This window comes from Protopterus annectens, chromosome 1.part0 (assembly GCF_019279795.1).
Source record: "Protopterus annectens isolate FY-2018-M chromosome 1.part0, PAN1.0, whole genome shotgun sequence".
Lineage (NCBI taxonomy): Eukaryota > Metazoa > Chordata > Ceratodontiformes > Protopteridae > Protopterus > Protopterus annectens.
The window spans coordinates 982,989,895-983,015,178 of NC_056725.1; positions in this window are offsets into that span (position 1 = coordinate 982,989,895).

Consider the following 25,284-nt stretch of genomic DNA (forward strand, 5'->3'; position numbering starts at 1 on the left):
TCAGTCATTGTCAAAATGGATGCTGTTATCTTTTATTTTAATAGGAGCCTTAGCCTAAGCTGTTTTAAAGATCAATTCTTTGTCATGTGATTTGAGAAATCTTACTATCACAGATTTATTTGAGTTATTCTTACCAGTTTTTGATGTCACTAAAGATCTGTAAGCTCTTTCGATGCCATAAGATAGAGCTTCAGGGAGATCCAGAACTTCATGTAGCCAAGAAGTCAAAACTTTTACCATACTGTTGCGTTCAATATTATCTGGTAAACAGAAGATTCTAATATTATTTCTGCATGACCTGTTTTCTAACTCATCAGCTTTAGACTTGAAGTAACATATTTTGTTTTAGTAAGAATTCTAAGTTATTCTCTTCTTCTTGTAGTCTGCTATCCATATCATTTAATACTTGTTGTATTCCAGTAATTTGTGTTTTGTTTTGTGTTGCTGAAGATCGTCATGTAAAGTTTCCATCACTTTAGAGCATTTCTTCTTAAAGTTGTCTAATTTTAAGTCCAGTTTATCAGTTTTTCATCAACAGCTCCTGGATGTTGAAAGCAGGGACTGTAGTTCCGTTTTGAGAGCTGATTCTTGAAGGTTAGCTTTTGAAAAGTTCATTCTGAAGTCCAATGCTGAGAGAAAATTATCAGCTGTAATTTTGACAGGAAATAATCAACATTTCAAAAAATCTTTTATAAACTATCCTATGATATGTTTAGAGGGATCTACTGGTGAGTAAATAAATCATTTTAGGATAGTTTTTAACAAAGAAATCCTGTCATAAAAAATTGAAGTGGCAGAGCTGAAAAGAACTGCTGTTATCTAGATCACATCTTAGCCACGCCCCCTCTGGTTCTTCTTTTGAGTCTAGCAGCAACAATAGGACCTCATATTTGTTTAGTGAAAACGTAATTTTTGAGGAAACCATCCCTAGTCAGAAAGCTTGTTTACTGGGTATGTTTTTAACATTATGTGTAATAAATACATTTCTTTTCTGTGGTTACTTCAGTCAGATTTTTGTTCTTTTATTTCCTCTAGGATTTTTTACTTTGCTTATGATTTGGTTGCAAGTGACCTGCAGTGTAGCCTGCAGGCATGCAAGTTGATAGCATCTTTATCAAGAAGCAAGTGCTGTTGATGTCCTGTGCAGGTACTTCAGCGGTAGATGCCATTGTTAGATCATGCATTTTATGCAAAACATCAGCAGAATTCCAAATAAAGTAAAAAAATGTATCCTGAAATATCACCAATTATACAAAACGTTTAACAATCACACAGCAATGCAAAGAGAAGTTAATTGATTTCAGTTCAGGCTTTGTAAAATAAAATAAAATAAAACAAAAAATGCAGCTGAGGAGGGAGCTGAGGAAAAAACTATGTTAGATATGAAAGCTCTTGCATGGCCAGAGCAAGTGACTCATTTGTTAAATGAGCATCTGACATTGAAAAGTGATATGACCCATTACAACTTCCTTGTTATCTACACAGCCTTGTAGACAATCCATATTCCTCTAGTCCTATCCCTCTATTTCTCTCTCTGTATCTCTTTTAATCATGTTACACTCTGCCATTTCCAGATACAGGGACTTCCTTCCTAATCACTTTTAGACACAAGGGGTCTGTCTGCACATATCTCTCATCCCAGTAGCACAAAAAATGTGGACAAAGCCAAAAATAATGGGGGACAAAGCCCCAAAATAGGAACAGATTTTAAGTGTTGCTCTAATAAATGTGGTAAGGTTTTAGAATAACCGGTTTTGGGTTAGTATGCATTTTCTAAAGGATATGAAGTCTGAAACTCAAATGTCTGTCATTATTTAGCGATTTCAGTCCTTGATGATTTGCCAGAAAACTACAAATTCTATGGGGAAGAGAAAAAATATGAGGCAGAAATTTGAACATTCAACACAAATATGTTGACAAGTACGTCTATATATATTGTATGAAACTTTCAGTGTGGTACAAATGCTGCATGGCCTCTCACTGTATGGAAAGCTGACAAACACATACAAATATCACTTGTGCACAAACAATATTAGGAATATTTGAAGGGGAAGCTCTCTAAGAATTAATGTTCTCTTTGCAAAAGGTTGCATATATTTAGTTCATAACATCTTTCACTTAGGGTGTGTATATATGTACACAGCATCCACCAGTAATTATTATCTTTGTCCTGATGCTCAGTTTAATTAATTTACTTATTGATTTGTAATTATTTTGTTTTGCTTTTATAACTATTGCTATCTAGCAATCAAAATTACTGAGTATGCACTGTTTTCTAACTAATATTGTATTACTTGTTGTATCTGTCAACTTGAAGAGAGCCTCAGATTGGTCATTTGTTATATTCCCCTCCCCAGTTAAATTAATTTAAATAAAATAAAATAATCTTTACTCTTCCAGAAATCCTAAATGCTTAAATTATTTTTCAAGATTTGCTCAGTATGCCTCAAGTTTTAAAATGACTATGATGGTTTGGGTTACAGTAGCCTTGTACATGAAGATCAGTCTGCTAAAATATTGCATTCAAATTTGCATTAAAAGGCTAACAGTAGGTAAATCTCTCTTGGTTTATGAACTAAGATTTGCAGTTTATAATGTTAGCCTTCAAATGAGTTATTATTTGAAAAAACTTTTGCTTTCAATAATACTTCCGGAAGAGTCTGAAGTAGTGAATAAACATGTGAGGCAAGGATTTTCTGCTATTAACACTGGTGTGACTGACTCCTGCTGATTGGCCAGGGTGGCCATTTAGTTAGCAAGGGTATTGTTAGGGTTAAGGTTTCATAGGTGGAATATAGTACTGGAGCCCAAAATATACTTGTTTTTCACTGAATTTATTTTACATAAAATGAATAAAATCCATGATGAATATTATTTTATTGCAGATGCACCGAAAAAGGCACTAGCAATATTGTCAAGTAAATGGAAATTTCTTAGGGTTGGTAGATTTACTGATATTTCTTAGCACTGGAGTGAAGGGTATATATATTACCCTTCTTGATACCAATCATATGTAAAGATGCTATCAGATATAAAGATGCTTCTTTTGGTTAACAAGTAAATATTTGTGGGAAGCAATAGCCATGAAATCGTTATGGCTGGGCTTGTATAGGACCTAGGGCCAATAGCCTAGTACCTACCTATGAACCTATTGTTGAAGTCTACATTAGTGCATCTGATAAACAGCAGCTACAGAGAATAGGTTCATAGGTACTTACTAGGCTAAGGATCAAAAAGGTCTTTTTAAGCCTGGTTCTGAGGGTTCCTATTAAATGATCGAAGATGCATTCTTTCAAATGCATCTTGATCAAAATTTAAAGTACAAAAAGGCAAAATAGTGAATTGGCATATAAGCAAATTCTTTCCCTGGGAAAGAAATTTTTTGGCTGCTTCCGTTACTTTGCCATTTTCATGATTGTAGTGCAATCTCGGAGTTGGTATATTTAAGTAGGGGGTGTGTGGGGGGCAAAGCCCCCCACTTTCTATAATGTTTTAACATTTTTTTTTTTTTGTGGAACAGCGATTTTTTCCCTTGGAAAAAAATCATTGTTCTAAGCATTTGAGATTGTAAGCTTTCACTTACATGGGTTTGATAAATCATCATTCGCTTTTTTAAGCATTTGATGGTTTAACATAGACCTGGTTCTGATACCCTTGATAAGTGTTAGTAGAGACTTGGGAGATGAAACATTTGCAAGCAGGAGCCTCAGAAATTAACCATTTACAGGTTGCCTGTGTCTATTAGAGACATAGGTGCCAAGCCAGGGGATGAATTTCCTTTCACCCATCCAATTGTCCAAGTTACCCTTGAATTGGGTTAGGGAGGAACTCTGCTTCACATGGATGGGGACTCTGTTCCAGAGATGAGGTACTCTCTAGGATAAATACCTGTTTCTCCAGCAGGTCCTATTTATATCATAGGAAAGGTTTAAGTCTTTAGAATGGATAATTCTGGTGCTGTTTGTTTTGCGGATATGCAGGAGGTCTGTCAGAGTAGTGTCTGACAGTGCCCTGTATACCAGGCATAGATCTCCCCTCAACAACCTGTAAGAGACAGAACACAGGGACAGGGCCTTGAGGTGGGCTGCATAGGACATTTTATTTATGCCCTGTATTGTTTTAGTGAGGAACCTCTGTGGATGTTCCATTTGTTGGATATCCCTGGTTAGGTACATATCAAAGCGGGCATTGTACTCAATGATAGGTCTGATGAATGCCGAATACAGTAGAACAATGACTTCCCTGGACCTAGAAGCCATACCTTTGTTTATAAGTTGTGCAACATAGAATGAGTCCCTCACTTCTGTAGACACATGATGTTCAGAGGCTAGATTACTGTCTATGTGTGCCCCTAAGTCCCTGACTACTGGGTCATCTCTAAGGGGTGCGTTGTCAATATGATAGTTATCAAGGGATACTATTACGTATTTCTTGACATTTAGTCTTGGTCCATGGTTCTGACACCAGTTGCTTGTCTGTGTCAGCCTTTCCTGGAGAACATTTGTGTCAGTGTGGGATTCAATGACAGTTCCTAATTTTCAATCATCAGCAAATTTAGTTAACCAGAGACCAGAGGACAGAATAAAAAGGTAGATATGTTTGTTTCTTATTTCATGTAATATGTTAAATGTCACCATTTTTGTATGAGGCAACTCTATAAAGACAAAGAAAACAGTCTGCATAAGGTCTAAAGAATATTTTGAGTAGATTTTATTTTACTTTTTACATGCAGAAGTTTACTTTGGTTCAAAATAAATGAGCCAAAATGTCTTGGATGTTGTAAGTAGAGTAAGGTAAACAGTTTCTAAAGTGTTAGTCTGTTAAAAACATTTTATATATCTACAGCCTCCTGCTTTCAACCTAATAGACAATCTCATTTTACTAAGGTGAATTAAATTATTCCAGTCACATTAATAAACATAGCATGGAACTGTTAGGGAAGCTAACCAAAAGTATCAAGCCAGAAGTTCTAACTATTCAGGTTTTCAAAACAGCCACGGAGGACTGGACCTGAAGTAAACTTAAATGGCCAGAAAAAAAAAAGCTTGAGTTAGAGCTAACAGTAATTGTAAAATAAAACAGATGCTGTTCAGATTCTCAGGCTTTCAGTGAAGAGGCTACTCAGTTCATTAGAATGTGTTAGATTTAGGGGCATGGCCAAGATGCTGAAGGGATAGAAGCAAAATTCTTCAACTCTGCTGTTCTTGACATATTCCTGACAGGAAATGTTATTTATAGCCTAATTTTTTTAATTTTTATTATAACCAGTGGGTAGCCCAAGTCATTCTATTCGTAATCATATACATTTTTTTTGGAAATTATTATTTTTTTCTTGACAAAAAGCCATCAGAAAGAGTTTTCTATATACAAGAAAGATGAGTCATATCAAAAGTAACTCTCATGAGACTGCAGCAAAGAAGGAGCTTCAAATACTTCTAACAAATGTACAGGAATCATCTCTGAACATGGATAAAATGGACAGTAAGTGAAAACTACACGGATAAATGTACCAAACAAATGGAACTACTTCAAGAGTCCCTCACTAAACAAAAACTTCAAATTGCTGGAATGGAGGAATCCTTAAATGGTATAGATAAAAGATTGACAGAAGATGAACATAACACAGAATTCTTATTTAAACAAAACACACTTCTCTTGACCAAACTTGATGATCTGGAAAACAGATCAGGAAGAAACAATATAAGAATCTTTGGGCTTCCAGAGAAAACTGAAAGGAATAACTTATTAAACTTCTTGACATCCTGGCTCTCTAGCATACTTAACTTGAGTGAAGCTATGTCCTTCAGAATATAGAGAGTGCAAAGATTTCTCACATTGCCGCCTTTGGATAAAAGTACTACCCCAAGATCTGTAATTGTTAGAGTTTTCTCATCTCTCAATAAGGAACTCATTCTTAAGACTGCGTGGGAAAAATTTCCTATTAAGCTAGATTAGAAAATAATTAGGTTTGATAATGACTACTCTCCTAATATTATTTCTAAAAGAAAATATTTTTTTTGTCATTATCAAAGAACTTAAGAAAAAACTAATCAAAGTTCACCTGCTCTTCCCATCTAGGCTGAAGATATTTCTACAGGATGAAACAAGAGTATTTAATGATACAGACACTGCCCTTTCCTTTTTAAAAACAAAAATGTAATAGATCAAATTGAAGAAATGGATTGAAGCAACAATACAATGAAAAGAAAGGCTGAGAGAAATGGATGGAAGACTCAAGAAAAGAAGAAGAAATTGAAAGAAAAGTGACTTTCCTCCTGTTTTCTTATTTTATTCAAGATTTCACTGTAAACAAGCAAGAAATATGCTTGTAGTACTTAGCTGGTCCTTCTAGTTTAACCATTATTATTACTTAAGCTAGTATTTTTCTTCTTTCATTATTATATATTTACAACATGTCTTAATACACAAAAGAGGACTTATTTTACAACTACAACAAGGTAAATATTAAAGAATTGTATTTCATTTATTTATTTATTTAATATTACCAGTATCAAAATTCTACATAATACCTAGTTATGGTTCTTAGATTGACTCAGAATCCTAAACTATGTTATGTAAATTATTATTTTAGTAATTATTTAATGCTTTCTTTATTTTATTTATATTCCTTTACTTTTTTCCTTTTAATATTTCATTATTATTACTTTTATGATCTAATTTGCATGTATCACAGTATAATTAACTTGTTAGAACATATTATAGAACTTGACTTCACTTTGGTATGCTAATTAATATATATCATAGCCTTGTACTGCTTTTTAAAGTTTCCCCTAACTGATATGGTATGATGGGCTGGGACAGCAGCCTACCTCTAGCTTATCTTTTTGTGTCAGTGGTGTCAGTGGTGTTTTTTGCAACATGTGGTTAGGAAGTCCAGTGACTGCTTCTCAAAATATACCTGCACATCAAAGAAATTAAGGGGCCGAATAGTGTCGCTGACACACAGGCTAGAAATTCAATACCAAATAAGGTAGGCTATCAGTTTAATAGTATTTCTGTCATGATCGACAATGATAGCTCTTTTTTTTTTTCCTTATCTTTTGCTGTTGATACCTAGATGTTTTAATTTTGACTAAAATGGAGCTTGTGGTATCTCTGAAATGCATTTTTCTTTTGCTCAAAAGGCATAATGTTGATAGTTTGCTCTTTTTTTTATTTGCCAAGCATTACGGATCTTTTGGGATTGCCAAGGTGGGTGGGCAATTCATTGATGAGATGGTTATAGCCTCAGAGGGGTTGTGGTGGTGGTCTGGGCATGATTCTGATATTAGATGGTAATGTTCTGTTTTCTTGTGGCCGAACTACACAGGTAATCCTTTTGTTGCTGTGGGTTGATTTGGGGCTGATTGAGCATGGCCTAATGGAGAGAAAGGCTCTATAAGAAATGTGGATTTAGTGACTTAATAGAAAAAGTGTTTGACAGATAATGTATAGTGACATGGGCTATTTTATAATAAATGGTAATATCTCTGATGGCACAAGATGCCTTGGCTTGTTTAAATGTTTTCCTGCCTCGGGTTTGAAGCAGAGAAAGTCTTTTTTTGTTCCTGTTCTCACCAGATGATCATTGTCATGACTACACTTGATGAAGGGCATGTCTAGATAGTTAGGATGGTACGTACTTCTGAACTATACAGAGACTCGAGCAGTCAGGCTGCTCTAATACAAGATATTCTTAGGGATTGATCAGAAAGTAATTAGATTTAAAGGTTTGCTGTTCTATAATGCTCTTTTTGTTTTTTTTTTTTTTTTACATTTATCTTGAGTGACATATATAATTATATTTGTAAATGACTCTCTTGTAATTTGAAGCCAGATAATTAATAATAGAGTAACTATCAATTCTTTAGCATGAGAATAAGAAGAGGGGCAAAAATGAATAATATAACCCTAATGCCTGAGTCCTGGTCATCAGAGAAAATCTGGTAGCAACAAATGGAAATGAAATGAATATATGCGGAATCATTCTGTGTCTTCCTCCACTACCCACACAAATGATATATTTTATTTCTAATTGTTTTACAACCTACAAAAATGTGTTATCATATGAAATACAACAATTCATGTATGTGTCAATTCTAGTAAAAATACAACTTTCATAAACCTTTAGATATGAAAACATTTTCAGGGGAATGTAATAATTAAAGTGTTACAATTCTTTATTAATTTTGTTACATCCAGATGCCACAAGCATGCATCTGTCACTTTCCTTTTATACTGATTCAAGATTACAACTTAAATTATAGTAATATTCATGGCTTGACGTATTGTTAACACCACCTTGTTAGAAGTCTACTGTGAGTGAGACAAGTCTGTATATAGTACTGCGGCCTGATCTGAACCCCTGCAATCTGTCATACTAACATTTGTTCAGAGACTTATATTGTTACAAGATTTTATTGCAGAGTAGAAAATAACATATGATAAGATAACACATACACTGAATTGAACTTGCAGTACATCCTTCTTGTGTTTAGAATGTCAGCAGTCGCGGTGATAAATATATATTACACATGATCATACATATGTAAAGTTTCATGGTTTGTACTCAAATGAACAGTTAAAATCAGACAACAGCAAAGTTGTAAACAACCCAATTATGGTATGATCAAACAAGCTCTGGTTTTCTTTTTTATGTACTGTTCATGATGTATAAATTAATTAAACTGTGGAGAGATACAATCTTTGCAAGTTAGAATATGTACTGAAATGCAATATAAATATATAAAACATATTCATATCTGAAAGTCAATTACAACCTTTGAAGTGAAAAAAATACTTCCGATTTTACCCCCTCCCCCAATTATTTTGGAATTGTTCAGAATTCTTAAGTGAAGAAGTTAAGAAATACATACTGCTGCAAGATGTTGCATACATCCTCGCATAGGGGTACTAGCTCAGGGAAAACTCATTGTAGGACCCTGGTCTATTTCTGTAACATATGAGGAGAAGATGAAAAAGGTTGTAGAGAAGTAAAAGCAGAATTATCATACATGAAAGACTTATGGGTTATGACATAATACACATTACAAAAAAAAGACAAGTGGTAGATGACTACACAAATACAGGGTTCACAAAGGAGATGACAATAGTGTATTAAGGGAATAGAGGAATTGAACCATTACCATAACAGACCTAAAATTATTAACCTGAACCCTACCTCAGGTTATGAGGATGGACACATAGAAACGCATGCAACCTTCACTCTCAACACAACCCAAATGACACATAGCCCACAAACTCAGTGTGCCACTCAACCACAGCCTATAAGGCATAACAACGTACCCAACACTCTAGTCATTGGTGAGTCTATAGTCAGGCACACTGATGTTCCACTCACCAGGCTAAACAAGGAGAAAGTTACTGTCAGCTACCTGTCGGGTGCCAGGATCTGCCACATAATGCATGCACTCAGGTCACTCCATAACAAGTACAAATATGACTTTGTCATTGTCCATGTTGGTGTGAATGATCTGAGAAGTACCTACCTGGACTACATGAAAAGAGACATGAAGAAACTGTCTGATCTTGTTGCCCAGGCAGGTATGACCCTAGCCCTGAGTAGCATCCTGCCATCACCCAGAATGATACCACAGTACAAGGACAAAATAATTGACTTCAACAATTGGCTAAGCTACTGGTGTCATTCTAAGGGGATCTAGTATCAGTCTGCCTGGGATGACATGATTGACAGACCATGATGCTTTGCCGGAGATGGCCTGCACCTGTTGTCCTTGGGATTCTGGATACTGGCTAAGGCTCTTTCCACCCCATAGTACCTTTTTTAGGCAAAGTTCAAATGACAAACTCACCACCATAACAGGTACAAGCAAGCAAAATCTGAGGGTAATGCTACTCAATGCTAGAAGTCTAAACCTCAAAATGCACTCACTCGAGGCACTACTTAAAATGGAGAATATCGACATCTGTGCAGTGACAGAGGTTCAAGGCTCCAGAGAGCACCCCTGCATTACCAGGCTATAATTCATACCACACCTTTCGGCCACCTAACCTGGACCAGAACACTAAAGGCAGAGTGGTGTCCATATTCATTAAGGATATTCACACCTCCAGTTTAGTTGCTCAGATTATGCATCTGGGATTATACAAGTGCAACTAACTCTGGGCAAGACCGCAATCCAAATTGTAGCTTGTTACAGATCCCCCACCACGCCCCAGGATTTACACTCCTCATTTCTTGATACACTGGAAAATATTAGGGTACAACCTAACACCCTAATAATGGGCCATTTCAACTACCCCACCATTAACATGCCTGGTGTCAAAGCCATGGCCTCAAGCTCAATGCCAAAAAGTGCATTGTCATCCCTTTTGTTAAAAACTCTGTACCCATGAACTACCACATAGGCAGTAGTTTACTTAACACCAAAAGTGTGATAAGAGACCTTGGGATACAGGTGGACAGTAGTCTCTCCTTTGATAATCACATTGCCACATTAGTTAGGAAATCCTTCAATGTGTCGCACCTCATCACAAAAGGTTTCTCATCCATGAAAAAAGAGGTCATTGTTCCCCTCTACTCGTCACTCACTAGACCCATTATAGAGTACAATGCCCCTTTTGGTATGTACTTCACAAGACATCTACAACAACTAGAAAGGCCACAGAAATATTTCACAAAGAGGATTACCAGCCTCAAACAGATGCCCTACAAAGACCGGCTCAAAAACTCCAGCTTTACTTTGTCACATATTGCCTACTCAGAGGCAATCTCTGCCTAACATACAAAGCTATGTCAAACCAGAGCTGTTGGACATGCTAAACCTTGTCACCACAATAAACAGAGCGTGCTGGAGGGATAGATTCCTGTCCTAGAGACATCCCATACTCTGGAACAAACTACATATCTATATCAAAAAAAGCTCCCCATTACCACTTTTCAAGAAAAATCTTGATGATTGGATGGGGGATAGGAAATTCACCCCGGATATCACTTCTGTGGCTCTGCTCGACAAGGGCACAGGAAAATAATTTTCTTGGGTGGCAAAAGCCAGAGTACCTTTTTTGGATAGGTTTATATAGGCCCTAGGGCCAATAACCTAGTACCTACCTATGAACGACACTCCTTGATGTGAAAGGGGGAGGTAGCTTTCTATAATTCTGTTTTTTTTTTTTTTACTAGGACCAAAACTCTATTAGTTATATCACCACATGAAAGCATAATGAGTGCTGAAGACTTGAAATAATACATATCTAAAGTTAATAACAATCCAACCTATGTGGATAAAATTGTTTGTGGTCTCAATAAAGTTTCTAATACAGACTTATTTTATACCAGATATGTATTGTATATTGATGTCACACTAAAACATATATCCAGACATGAAACTATATCTGTTAAAACTTTATTCTCAAATAATGGAAAACTAATATCCACACTAATTTTACTAGTTGTTTTGGACATAATTTTACTAGTGACAGAATTTTTACCAATGCTTACACAGATATGCTACTGCTGTTCAGTGGACAGTATGTGCAATAAGTCGATGTATGCCTGAAATGAATAGAATTACAAATCTGAATGTATACTACTTTCTTTGTACAGTGGATCTAAAAAGTTTACACACCCCTGTTAAAATGCCAGGTTTTTATGATACAAAAAAAATAAGACCATAATAAATCATTTCAAAACTGTTCCCACCTTTAATGTGACCTGTAACCTATACAATTCAATTGCAAAACAAACATATCTGTTAGGGGGAAAAATTTTTTAAAAATACAATACACTGGTTGCATAAGTGTGCACACTCTTAAACTAATACTTTGTTGTGTGTGCATACCCTTAAACTAATACTTTGTTGTGTGTGCACACCCATAACCTAATACTTTGTTGTGTGTGCACACCCTTAAACTAACACTTTGCTGTGTGTGCACACCCTTAAACTAATACTTTGTTGTGTGTGAACACCCTTAAATTAATACTTTGTTGAAGCACCTTTCAATTCTTCAGTCTTCATACTTCATTCATGATGACTTCTCAAAAACCCAGTGATGACATTGGTAATTTGCATGTCCTGGTTGGAATGGTCACTCAATGTGTGGATGATATGGCAACCGGGTTAGATTCCTTGTCTCCCAACAGTGAACAGAGAAAAAGAAGCAATGTATACCACCATGTGGACTTAAATGCAGTAGGAGCAGGAATGAGTCCTACTAACACTATGACTAACTCTGGCACCCAACCCATCCAGGATGGCAACAACACAAGAATTAGTAACAGAGTGTGGAGTACTGGACCGGTTGGTCCAGCATCAGTATCCCACAACACAGGGGTTCCCTCAGGGCTTATTGGGGCTCCTAACTTGCATGTATGGCTGAATGAACCAAAACATTTGGGCATACCATCTGCCCTAATGAACCAGGAGCAACCAGCTAGAGGGAATTTAAATAACATAGTAGAAAAGTTAAATACTTTGGACTGCAAACTATTAAAACTTAAAAAGTTGCAAATGGAAATAGCTTATTTCAATGAATATACATGTGGGGACAAAGTACCTAAAGGGCTATGTCAATACCCCATGGGGTTGGTAGCCAGATCCACCTTTCATAAAGAGTTGATCGATCTGTTCAACAAGCAAGGGCTGGAACTCCTAAGTTTAATGTGCAAACACTACCAAGTAATTGTGGACACCCTAACATAAGAGGTAACTGAGCTTGATACCACTATTAAAAACAATGTAGACTTTAACTGTTATTGCTTTGAATATGACAGGGTGTTCAACAGTTTAAACCAATACATTGACAAAATGAAAACAATCAAGAATAAAAAGCTACTAAGGGACTGTGGTGACTACAAAAGCTGCAAAAGTGCTTACCATTAAATGGAATTTTTTTTTATTTGCTGCCTACTATGGTTTGGTTCATCCTCTTTAGTTTTTGAAGAAACAAATGGTCCAGGCACAGTTGAGATGGCTTAAAAACAGGTTTATTATATAAAATACAGTATACAAGCGTTTTCACCTGCCCACTGCAAGGCTTTTTTCAAGTATCCAAGTGTGCCTAGAAAGTTCGTTTCTTCAGTATACCGTTTTCTTGGTAAATGATACTATTTTTTGCTCTTTAGTTTTTGGTTTACTTTTGTTCAGTTGTTGGTTGAACCAATTATCTAGATCGTATTATTGTTCTTTTTAATTCATTGATATTGTTTAATGCCCCTATTCCTCCATGTGTTTAGAAAATTGAATTTCCTCTTCTTTGGTCCCTTTTAACAATTGCAAGAAAAGTGATAACAAGAAACTGGAAAAGTAATACAAGCCCAACTGAGATAATTATACAACATGGCAAATGAAACTTGTCAAATGGAGAGCTCAAAAATCAAGAAAGAACCACTAGACAAAACTCTGCATTAAACTCATGGATGAAACTTAAGAAACTATTGAACAAGAAAACAGCAAATTCCCCGGGATTCACGAATGGCTGATTTCCATGCAGGAACAGTGTAGGAGCTCCTGCATGGAAAATGGCCACCGAGCAGAAAAGTGCCATTTTCACATGCATGAGTCACCCTACACTGTTCCTACATGGAAAGAGGGTGTGTCAGATATGCTTCAGCACTGTGTATATAGACTAAACGGGTGTATGCATCGCGCACCAGGATTTAAACACACACACAAAAAAAAAGGGGGAAATGGCAACATTGTTTACATTTGAGCACTGGGTATGCTCTGCACACCTCGGGGCTTAAATAGGGAGGAACTGGGAAGGGAAAATAGCCCTAGGAAGGAAATCATGGAGAACTAGCATAGCTGGCAGGTGGAATGTATCACAATCAGCCAATTACACATGCATCAGCCTTGCACACTAATATAAACTATGCAAAGACCATACAGACTGTTTTTTCCCACAAACTCTACACCACTGGTGTACACAGATGATGGATTTTTAACTGGAAAAACTAACTAAATATGTTAGAGGCTGCTGCTGGTTTACTCCATCAATATGTGCTAGAGACTGAGGGTGGTGAGGAGGAGAATGCTGACAACCGACCCACAGTGAGGAAGAGGAGAAGAGTGTACAGACCCAGGGTAACCTACCAGGGCCTACATGATCTGGAGATAGAAGAGTGCTAAAGGGTGGACAGGGACAGTCTACAGAAAATTGTTGAGCTGTGCCAGCTATGCCTTACACACAGAACTAATAGAAGGGAACCCATCCCAGTAGATACCAAGGTATGTCTAGGCTTAAGAATACTAGCCACAGGTACCTTCCAAAGACCTTCTGGGGATATCATGGGGGTCTCACAGGTATCAGTATCCAGGGCACTCCACCAGTTCCTGGATGCCATGACACGACATGCCAATGAGCACATATAGTTCCCCACTGCCCATGAGGTGCGGACCACATGTATGCATCTCTTCCACTGTATAGCAGAATACCCTGAGGTAGTTGGTGCTATAGACTGCATGCAAATCCACATCAAAGCACCACCTGGTGAGTGGGGCAGGGTCTAGATAAACCAAAAGGGCTTCCCCTCCATCAACTGCCAGGTTGTGTGCAATGCCCATGGCATTAACATGAATGTGTGTGCTGGCAGCCCTGGAAGCTATCATGATTCCAACATCTGGCATTGCTCACATCTGTATCAGGCATTTTCTGGGGGGGACATCCCATATGACCATCTAGTGGAGGATGCTGACTATGCACCTGATCCGTGGTTGATGACACCCATCAGAAATGAACACACACACCTGAACAAGAACACCATAATGAGGCACACGCACAAACCAGGATAATTGTAGAGTGTGTGTTTGGGATGCTCAAGTCACAGTTCTGGTGCCTTGACATATCCAGTAGACCCTTGCAGTACTCTCCAGCTACATGTACACAAATGTTCATAGTATGTGCTATGCTACAAAATATGATCCTGCAGAAACAGCTGCAGCAGGAACAGCATGGGGCAGGGCCATACAGCCCCCCACCATTGCCAAGGTTAGCACAAGCACAGATGAACTTGGAGGAGGAACATCAGAACCTGCCCTTGTAGGCAGAAGGAAGCATGCACAGTATGCCAAGGCCTTGGCAAAGAGGCAATGCATTGCACACACAATGACACTGTAGGGACCCAGGGACTGATACCGCTCTCCATCTTGCACATACAGTAAAAGGGATGCCAAATATGGCACTACCTGAGGTTTACCATGTATGGGGAGTGCACTATGTGCATCCAACATAGTCAGCCCTAAAGCACTGTCCTCAGTACTAACCCAGCAACAAGGTAAGTCACTCTTCCTATCAATTACTGAATGGAGTAGTATGTTCTCATACTTGTATGTATGATATGGATGCTAGCATGCAAGGGAATTAGGTGGCTGAATGGTATACCTGCAGAAAGCTATATGGGACAGCAAGAAATTCATAACAAATACTGATCAAACATACTAGGCAGCACTACACAAGGTGACACCCCCCACTGCAGTACTTGTGATGGCCCAAAGAACTGTGGGTGTCAATAGGTCACAAGCATAGATGTCAGTGAGGGTCACATATCCACCAACAGCCTCACCCAGCAGGACAGGTGTAGATGATCATGAAGAAAGGCTGGGCTAAGGCCCCCAAATGATAGCAATGGTGAACATCTCCCAACCAGACCTACACAGACATACTACAACAGGTCTGGCAGTTACATTCTAGTTCTGAAGAGTAAGAAGTCTGAAACTGAAATATATGCTATTAAGATCTAACATGTGTACCCTACTAATATGCCTACTGTCTGCATGATAGATCACAATACAATATGAAATGGAAGACAACAGAGTAGCCAAAATACAAGTACAGTCATTTCAAATGCTAAAGTCAGCAGGTGTGCACCCCCGCCCCCCACAATCCCATGTAGAAATGCAGAAACAGATGGCCTGCACCACTCTCAAATGCCCTACAGTCCTCTGGCAAAGGCCCATGCCTCACCCATAGTGCCAGGGTATGGAATGTCAGGGGGGTCCCAACTAACAACCTAACACAGTAAACAGAAAACAAATGCAAGGCCATGTTGATAAATGCCAGTAGCATGCCTCCCCATGTCCTACTGCAAGGACTGTGGATCAGGCCATAAATGCTACTGGGATAAAGGCCCAACTATAGGGATACCTCTGTGATATTTCTTACATAATGTTAGGTGGAGGAGAGAATAACGGGGGGGGGGAGTGTAAAAGCATGGATGTCATGTGTGTGTGTGTGTGTGAAGTCTGAAACTCTAATGTCCGCCCATACTACTCCCAACTGCAAACCCATAAATGAATAGCCACAAAACTGCTTGTAAACCACAATGTGAAGGTAAACTGACCAGATATATGAGTCCTGCCTCTGGATAACCTGGGTGTATCTGTACAGCTGACAAGTATGGCCCCAGCAGGATATGGCCATTACGTGAAGTTGAGAAAAACATAAAGAGGGGAACCCCAGCCAGCATAGTAACAAGGTACTGCACGATTTACACAGTACCAGCAGTCTATTGTCTGTAACTACCCTTCCACAATGGCAGGTATGTGCCAGAATGTGTAGTTTATATGCCTCAGAATTTTGGTCTCAGCTTTATTCGTCTTGTATTTCCCGGTAAATAACTGTGAGCAAAGAATGATAACTGTCAGTAGTTGATGACATGACACATCACAGTGTAAAACAGTACATATGTCAGAATATCTATGCTGCAACCAAACATGTCACACGAGCAGCATAGACAGCAATAGTTACAGTATCCCCTGTATGTTAAGCCCATTGTGTCTCCATATTGGCAACCTATCTACAGATATCCTGCAGAAACAATTTACTAAGTGTAGCTGTAGCACACAAAACCCTGAACTGGAGTACAATCCTCTCTGGAATGGATGCACACACTCAATATAGAAGGTCATACTAGGCATGCTCCTGCCCTTAGAGAAATGAAGCCCATGTCTCATAACACAGTGGACTACATATATCGGTTATTCGCAGCTGTCTGTGCACACACACCAATGAAGCCCATGTGTCACAACACAGTGGACTACATATATCGGTTATTCACAGCTGTCTGTGCACACACACCAAATTGTATACCATTGATACTTCACACACACACACTGGATAGGAATACACACACATATCTAAGGCCAACATAATATAATATGTCAAACATACACACACAGAGATGTGGGGAAGAGAAAGACAGACAGCGACAGAGAGAACCCCATTATGAGGCCTGTCCCACCACTACACATCCCATTGGTCTATATCACATGATGTGCTGATGTCATTCACTGTAGAAATACCTTTGATTATCCCTCAGCCCTATAGTGTCAGTGGTGCATGGGATAACTGTGTAACACTACAGTACAAATAGATGTCCATGTAGCAGTTGTAATCCCAGTCCTGTCAAATGTAAAGTTGTGTGTGTGTGTGTGTGTGTGTGTGTGTGTGTGTGTGTGTGTGTGTGTGTGTGTGTGTGTGTGTGTGTGTGTGTGTGTGTGTGTGTGTGTGTGTGTGTGTGTGTGTGTGTGTGTGTGTGTGTGTGTGTGTGTGTGTTTCTAGATGAATGTGGTTGAGGCCATTCACACTCACTAAACCTCCCTTACTTCTCCTTCAGCACTGCTTCTGATGTCACTCACCTTCAAAGATACCTTTGGACAGCTTTCCAGTGTATAAGCTCCATGGCACTTGTAATAACTATGTAATACTATAGTGTAACAAACTAGTTAGGTAGGAGTTCAATCCTGATCCTAGCAACAGTGTAATGTGAGTGTTTGTGTGAGAGAGTGTGTGTATCCTTGTACAGACCTGATTTTGTGGTCATTCACACTTACAACACTTCCCTTTCCCCTCCTTTATCACAGCTGCTGATGTCACTCACCTTCAAAGACACCTTTGGACAGTTCTCCAATGTATAAGCTCCGTGGCACTTATAATAACTATGTAATACTATATTGTAGCAAACTAGTTAGGTAGGAGTTCAATCCTGATCCTAACAACAGTGTAATGTGAGTGTTTGTGTGAGAGAGTGTGTGTATTCTTGTAGAGACCTGATTTTGTAGTCATTCACACTTACAACACTTCCCTTACCCCTCCTTTAGCACTGCTGCTGATAACACTCACCTTCAAAGATACCTTTGGACAGCTCACCAACATATAAGCTCCATGGCGCTTGTGATAACTGTCTAATTCTATAGTATAGCAAGCTAGTTAGGTATGAGTTCCGATACTAGAAAATATGAAAGTGTGTGTAAACTTGTAAAGACCTGAGTTTGTGGTCATTCACACTTACAACACTTACCTTACCCCTCCTTTAGCACTGCTGCTGATGTCACTCACCTTCAAAGATACCTTTGCAGAGTTCTTCAACATGTAAGCACCATGGGGTGCACAATAAATGCAGAACAATGTAGTAGCAGTAACTACATAGATAGGGGTTTGAATCTCATCCCTGGCAAGTGTTTGTGTGTGTGTGTGTATATATATATATATATCCGTATGTCAAAGATTTTGGCTCCATTTATACCCAGTACACATCTCAATGCCTGACTTTAGCAGTCCTGCATATATCATCCACCTTAGAAGTACCTGTTGGCAATCCCAAACTATGTAAGGTCAGTGTTGCATGTGGTAAATGTGTAACATAATGGTCCAAAAATATAGTTAGATAGAGGTTTGAATCTCACCACTGGCAAATGTGTGTGTAGGGTAAAATATTTTTTGGAATCTCTCACCCATGACATCACCCAATGCCAGTATTTTCAAGGGGTGGTGATGTTCCTCACCTTGTGTGTGTGTGTGCGTATGTGTGTGTGTCTGTGTGTATGTGTGTGCCATCAGTATCCTGTGTGGGGGTCAGTGTGATTGTATAAAAACAAGATTCATTGGGGGGTGGGTTTTGCTAAATTATTATGTTGAGGACCTAGTATATGTCACAATGTCCACATTACAAGGCCAACTGTTGTCAAATACCATACAGGTTGGTGTAGACAATCCACAGCCCTAAATGTCTAGTGCCATGTGCAATGACAGTATGGATTAGTGAACAATATAGGCAACCCTTCTAATACTCAGAGACCATTCTCAACCATGTATCATACACAAACACACTTGGCTAGGCAACAACCACTATATCGGTAATTCTCCTGCATATTGCCTCATAGATAATATCCACAGTATGACTGCAGTAGACTACATGCCTGTTGACCACAACAGTGCTACTGACATCAGAAAGTATTTTGATGTGTTACATCTCCTGACTGTGTGTTATCCAGCAAGTAAAAGGATAAGGGACTCTGTTCCATCCCCTCAATAGCCCAATCAATGTGTACAGTGGCCCTTTTGCCCTGTTCCTCACTGGATGCCTGCAAGAACTGTAGAATCTGCAAATGTACCCCACAAAGGGAATACCATGCCTTATACACATGCCCTGTATGGACAGATGCCACTAACTCTAATGAATACCCGTATCATACCCTCAATGTAGGTGCAATCACTACCTCAGTTACATAGACATGTCTCACCAAATGAGGTCAGGAATGCTACATCAGAAGATATCAATCTGTCCACACAACATGCCCCAGAGGCCTCAAGCACACTTCCACATGCCAAAGAACATGCATGTGGGACATGTGCACAACCCAGACACTGTACATGTTATGGAATATAGATCACATACATGGGAAGCAGTGCACATCACTGTCCACCCACAGTAGAAATCTGGATGAGTGGATGGGGAATACAATACCCACCCCTGGGGACCATTCCAGTGACTATACTCCTGAGCCACACTGGGGACTTTTGTCATGTGGCCTGATGCCAGGGTATTCCCTTGGGGTAGCCTTGTCGAGCCTTCAGGCCCATTCACCTACTACACACCTATGAAGCAATGAACCTATGGCTCTCAGTACTAGCAAGTGTGTGTGTGTGTGTGTTTGTGTGTGTGTGTGTGAGTGTGTGTGTTTATGTGTGTAGTAATCCCATTTTGTTTGGTTGATGAATATCCCCTGTGGCTGTGGTTATTATCAATCAGAGGTGTGTCCAAACCAGAACATGTACCATTCTCCATTCTACAACAAATGTTGTACATCAACATATAGCCCTATAATCTGTGAAGCATATGCAATCACTGTGTTACAAACTGGGGATTACTGTGCACTGTACCCTGCCTATGACATGGTGGATTTGTCACTACACTGCCATACCCTGTGGCTTTGCTGCAGGGCCACATCCTGATGACAAACAGATGCCTAGAACGGAAATGGGATACAGCATGTGAGAAAACATTTGCTCACCACTTCACTTGTGGGGGAGAGGGAGGGGGTAAAGCTGGCACTGAATGTGATGCCAAGACTGTGGCTAATATCTGTTGTCTCAGGATAGGTATTAGCTTTGTGCATTAACTCACAGCACTTCTGTTTAATGCTGTTAAAGTTAGTGTAACTATCAAAGGCTGTTGTGACTGTCATCAGTGTCTGCTGCATCTCTGCTGCCATAGATCCCTGTCGGGGATTACTTGAGGGATCCAAAGTTGTGTTTGAGGCTAATAAGGGGCTTCAACAGTCATGGAACACCACCTTTCCCTGCAACAGTGTCCTCCTTCTGATGTAAACTTTAGTAATGGTAGGGGACCATCACATTTCCTCCCAGTCTTTGGAGGACAGTGGCTGGGTTCTGTTGGCTCTGGCTAGTATCATGCATTCATGCACCTGTTTCTACAGTGCCTATGTGTATGATTCCACAGTCATGCAGATACTTCCCATTGCCATGGGTACAGTGAAGACATCCACCCCTGTTTTCATGGCTGCAAAGTCAGCTTTAGAGAGGTTTTTCCAGGTGGTTATCTTTGTGGGTGGTGTGGCTAATATGTTGAGTTCCATGTTGATTACAGCCTGTGTGAATCTCACCATGCAGAGATTGACATCTGAGAATGAGCAACAGTCCTATATTTAAGTGGTCATCACAGGTCAGGGTTGACGCATCCTCTACCAGGGTCAGTATGAGCTGGTCTAGGGCAATGGAAATGATGAATCCAAGAAGTGTTGGGCTACAGTACTGGCGCTTGGCTACATTCCCCAGGTGCTAGAGGGGTAGTTGAAGACTTGTACTATGTCAGTGTTGCACTGTACCATCAGAGATGGCAGGGTGTTGAGGAATGTGCACTGATAGTCTAGGGAAATAGATGTGGACCCATAGCAGGCTATGGTCTGGATTGCAGCACTATTACCCCAAGGCAGTTGTACTGGAAGCATCTCCAATGCATTATGATGGGATACCACTCTGGAGGTGTTCCTATCCATAATGAATATGGAGACAACACCACCTGTGGAGGTGTGATGTAGTCCATGTTTGGGGGCTGACAGCTGTGGACTGCATAATAGCCTGATACTGCAGGCCTGCTGTTTGTTGGTGTGAACCACCTCTCCATTACAGCAGACATGTGTCCTCCACTCTGACGATTGCAATGAGTGACTGCATCCTAACAGTTAGATGTCCACTGTTGAGCAGCATGACCCTCAGATTGCATACATGTGTAGTTGTTATGGTGGTAATAACATTAGGAACACTGCCTAATAAGGCACCATAGGGGTGGCAAGACACTTAGCCATTACCTGGCAACTCAGCGGTGAGAGATGCAGGACATCCATGGCAAGTCATTGGGTTCTGTCAATCATGCCATCCCAAGCAGAGAGGTTCTGGATCCCCTAGGAATGACACATAACATGTAAGCCAATGTTGCAGTCACCATCTGTTGATAGTACAGCAATATCATTCTGGGTGACAGCGGTACACTGCCAGGGCTACTGTCACACTTGCCTGGACCACATAATCAGAGAGTTCAACCATGTCTCCTGTCATGTAGTCCAGGGAGGTGTGCCCCAATCATTCACACCCACATGGACATGGAGTGATACTCATAGTTGTTGTGGAGTGACATGACTGGATGTGTCATGTGTTAAATGCTGGCATGTGATTGATATTTGGCTGTTACCTGCTCCATATTCAACTTAGTGAGTGGGATGTGTGTGCCTCAGTATTGAGTTACCCATGATCACCGTATTGTGCAAGGTGGTTAGCCTTAGGGGCTTAGGTTGGGAGCACACTGTGTAGGTTAAATATGTGTCCCTTGGCATGTACCATGTTGCAGTGTCTGAATGGGTGTCTGCCTTGCTGGTCTTTGCTGTTTGGGTAGATGTCCATTGAGTGCTTCTGGGAAAGTGGCTGTGTGGTTTTTCGCTGTATGTCATGGCTGTCAAAGTGGGTGTCATGGTGAGCTACGTGTTCCACATGGTGTGGTGCAGGTGTTGATCTTATCCTATTGACCTGCTAGTCCAGTCTTTGCTGCAGAGTGCATATGTCCAAATTGGGTGATATATGGGTAACCCTCACAGGTCTGAGTGTCTGGAGTTTAGAGGGGAGGTTTGTCTGTGTACATGCAGCAGTTGGAACAGTGCCCCAGAATGGACAAGTGCACCAGGTTAATGGGTAAAAGCACAGATAACCGCTCTTCAAACATGCCAGGATGGGTGGACATAATTAGTAAGTATTGGGGCGACATCTATGATGAACGAGTACTGCTGACAGCTCACAGGTGTACCACACTTCTTGATACAATAACCTGGTGCATAATGCTATTTGAAGCGCAAGACAGAAAGAACTAGTATGATGTACGGGTGGAAAAGAAGGCAGATTGTCTGTCACCTGCAATACTTTACCACAGCTATGCAGTTACCAGCAGCTTTGGCCATGTGACAATTCAGTAAGCTCTGTAGCACGTGCAGAAACTGTGTAATGCTATAGTAGACATACCTAGATAGGCAGAAGTTCTAATCCCAATACTGGCAAGTGAGTGTGAATCATGTACTGTCTGGCTCATACCATTTTTGACCTGTGTACTTCCCTTCACTCCAATTTAGTAGACTTGTTGATGTCATCCACCTCAGAAGTATCTTTGGTAAAGTTGGAAATGCATAAGCTTTTTGGCACATCTCATAACTGTGTAGCATTATAGTAAGAATATCTAGATAGGCAGGAGTTCTAATTGCAATACTGGCAAGTGTGTTTGTATGTATGTGTGCGTTAATCATGTACTGTCTGGCTCATACCATTTTTGACCTGTGTACTACCCTTTACTCCAATTTAGTAGACCTGTTGATGTCATCCACCTTAGAAGTACCTTTGGAAGAGATGGAAATGTATAACCTCTGTGGCACATCTCATAACTGTGTAGCACTATAGTAGGATTACCTAGATAGGCAGGAGTTCTAATTCCAATACTGACAAGCATGGGTGCATGTGTATTTGTGTAAGAATCATGTACTGTCTGTCTCGTACCATTTTTTATCTGTGCACTACCCTTTACATTTTCTTTCACTTTAATTTAGTAGACCTGTTGATGTCATCCACCTTAGAAGTACCTTTGGAAGAGTTGGTAATGTATAAGCTCTGTGGCACATCTCATAACTGCATAGCACTATAGCAGGATTACCTAGACAAGCAGGAGTTCTAATCCTAATCCTGGCAAGTGTGTGTGCGCATGTATGTATGCCTGAATCATGAACTGTCTGGCTCATACCATTTTTGACCTGTGTACTACCCTTTACACTTTGCTTCACTCCAATTTAGTAGACCTGTTGATGTCATCCACCTTAGAAGTACCTTTGGATGGGTTGGAAATGTATAAGCTCTGTGGCACATCTCATAACTGTGTAGCACTACAGTAGGATTACCTAGTCAAGCAGGAGTTCTAATCCTAATCCTGGCAAGTGTGTGTGCACATGTATGTGTGCATGAATCATGAACTGTCTAGCTCATACCATTTTGGACCTGTGTACTACCCTTTACACTTTGCTTCACTCCAATTTAGTAGACCTGTTGATGTCATCCACTTTAGAAGTACCTTTGGAAGAAGTGGATATGTACAAGTTCTGTGGCAATTCTCACAAGTGCGTCAAACTGTATTAGACATACCTAGACAGGCAGGTGTTCTAATGCTGGCAACTGTTTGTGAAGATCATATCTTGTGTGACTTATACCATTTTGATGTGTATACCATACACAGCTGGTGATCACTTCCCGCTGCCATTACATTATATAGTGTGGTAACAGCATCTGCCTCACATGCAGCAGGTTAAACCATTGTATAGTCCTCTGTACAGATGTGTCTGGAATATCCATATGTTTGAAACCTATATGTGGTCAGAAGTGGTCTGTGTGCCTTAATGCCCATGTATGTGATATTATAGCCACATAGGCCACAGTGAGTGTACTGACACACATGGCAGCATGAGATATCATACCTGCCTGAAACATCATGCTGATAAGACGTCTGCCGCCCTCACAGGTGGCCAGCCTTGTAGGTGCAATACACAAGTCCACATGCTTGGCTTTATAAGTGATCTGTACCTGTTATAGCTCACATTAAAGGCTGGAAGATGTGTGGACTTTCATATTGTGGTCCTAATTCATATGTAACAGGAACACCTTGCATCTTAAGAGGGGTGTGTACACAATTTATATCTAATGTATACCAGTAATGTGTCATGCATGTCCCTACCTTAGGTTGTTTGTCCAGCACAATGTGCTGGCCTCTGTCCAGACATCTTGGCACTGACAAGTTGTGAGGTATTCACAGGAATGTTGAATTCACATCAGATAGACCCCAGTGGTGACCACTGTGATGCAATACAGTTAGCCCCAGCACAAGTCAACATGCACAACAAGCAATATAGCTATTACATAAAGCAATATAGATATTACTGATGGTTGCATGCATGGGAAATTGCATGTGCTTCACATGCTTGGAGTATTGCCAGGCAACAACAGAACAGTGTCATACTCACTAGCTTCAGGCTGCTGTCCCATATGCAGACAAGAGGGTCCTAGGTAGTTGTGAAAGGGAGTTATTGTCAGCAGATGCACATGTGGCCTTGGTACAGGACAGATGCAGCATGTTTGCATATCTACAGTACTAACCGCAATAATACAGAATGTCCTGTCCTCAACAAAGATGTGCACATCTGTGCATTAGAAAACCCATCCACAACTGCAATCAGACCTGACACATGCATGTAGATAGAATACAGATACATGTATGTCTGATACATTAGTGTGCTAATCCTCACTGGGCCCTTACCTGTATGCTCCTCATCCAGTGCGTGTGTGTGTGTGTGTGTGTGTGTGTGTGTGTGTGTGTGTGTGTGTGTGTGTGTGTGTGTGTGTGTGTGTGTGTGTGTGTGTGTGTGTGTGTGTGTGTGTGTGTGTGTGTGTGTGTGTGTGTGTGTGTGCAGCCCACCTCCACAATGC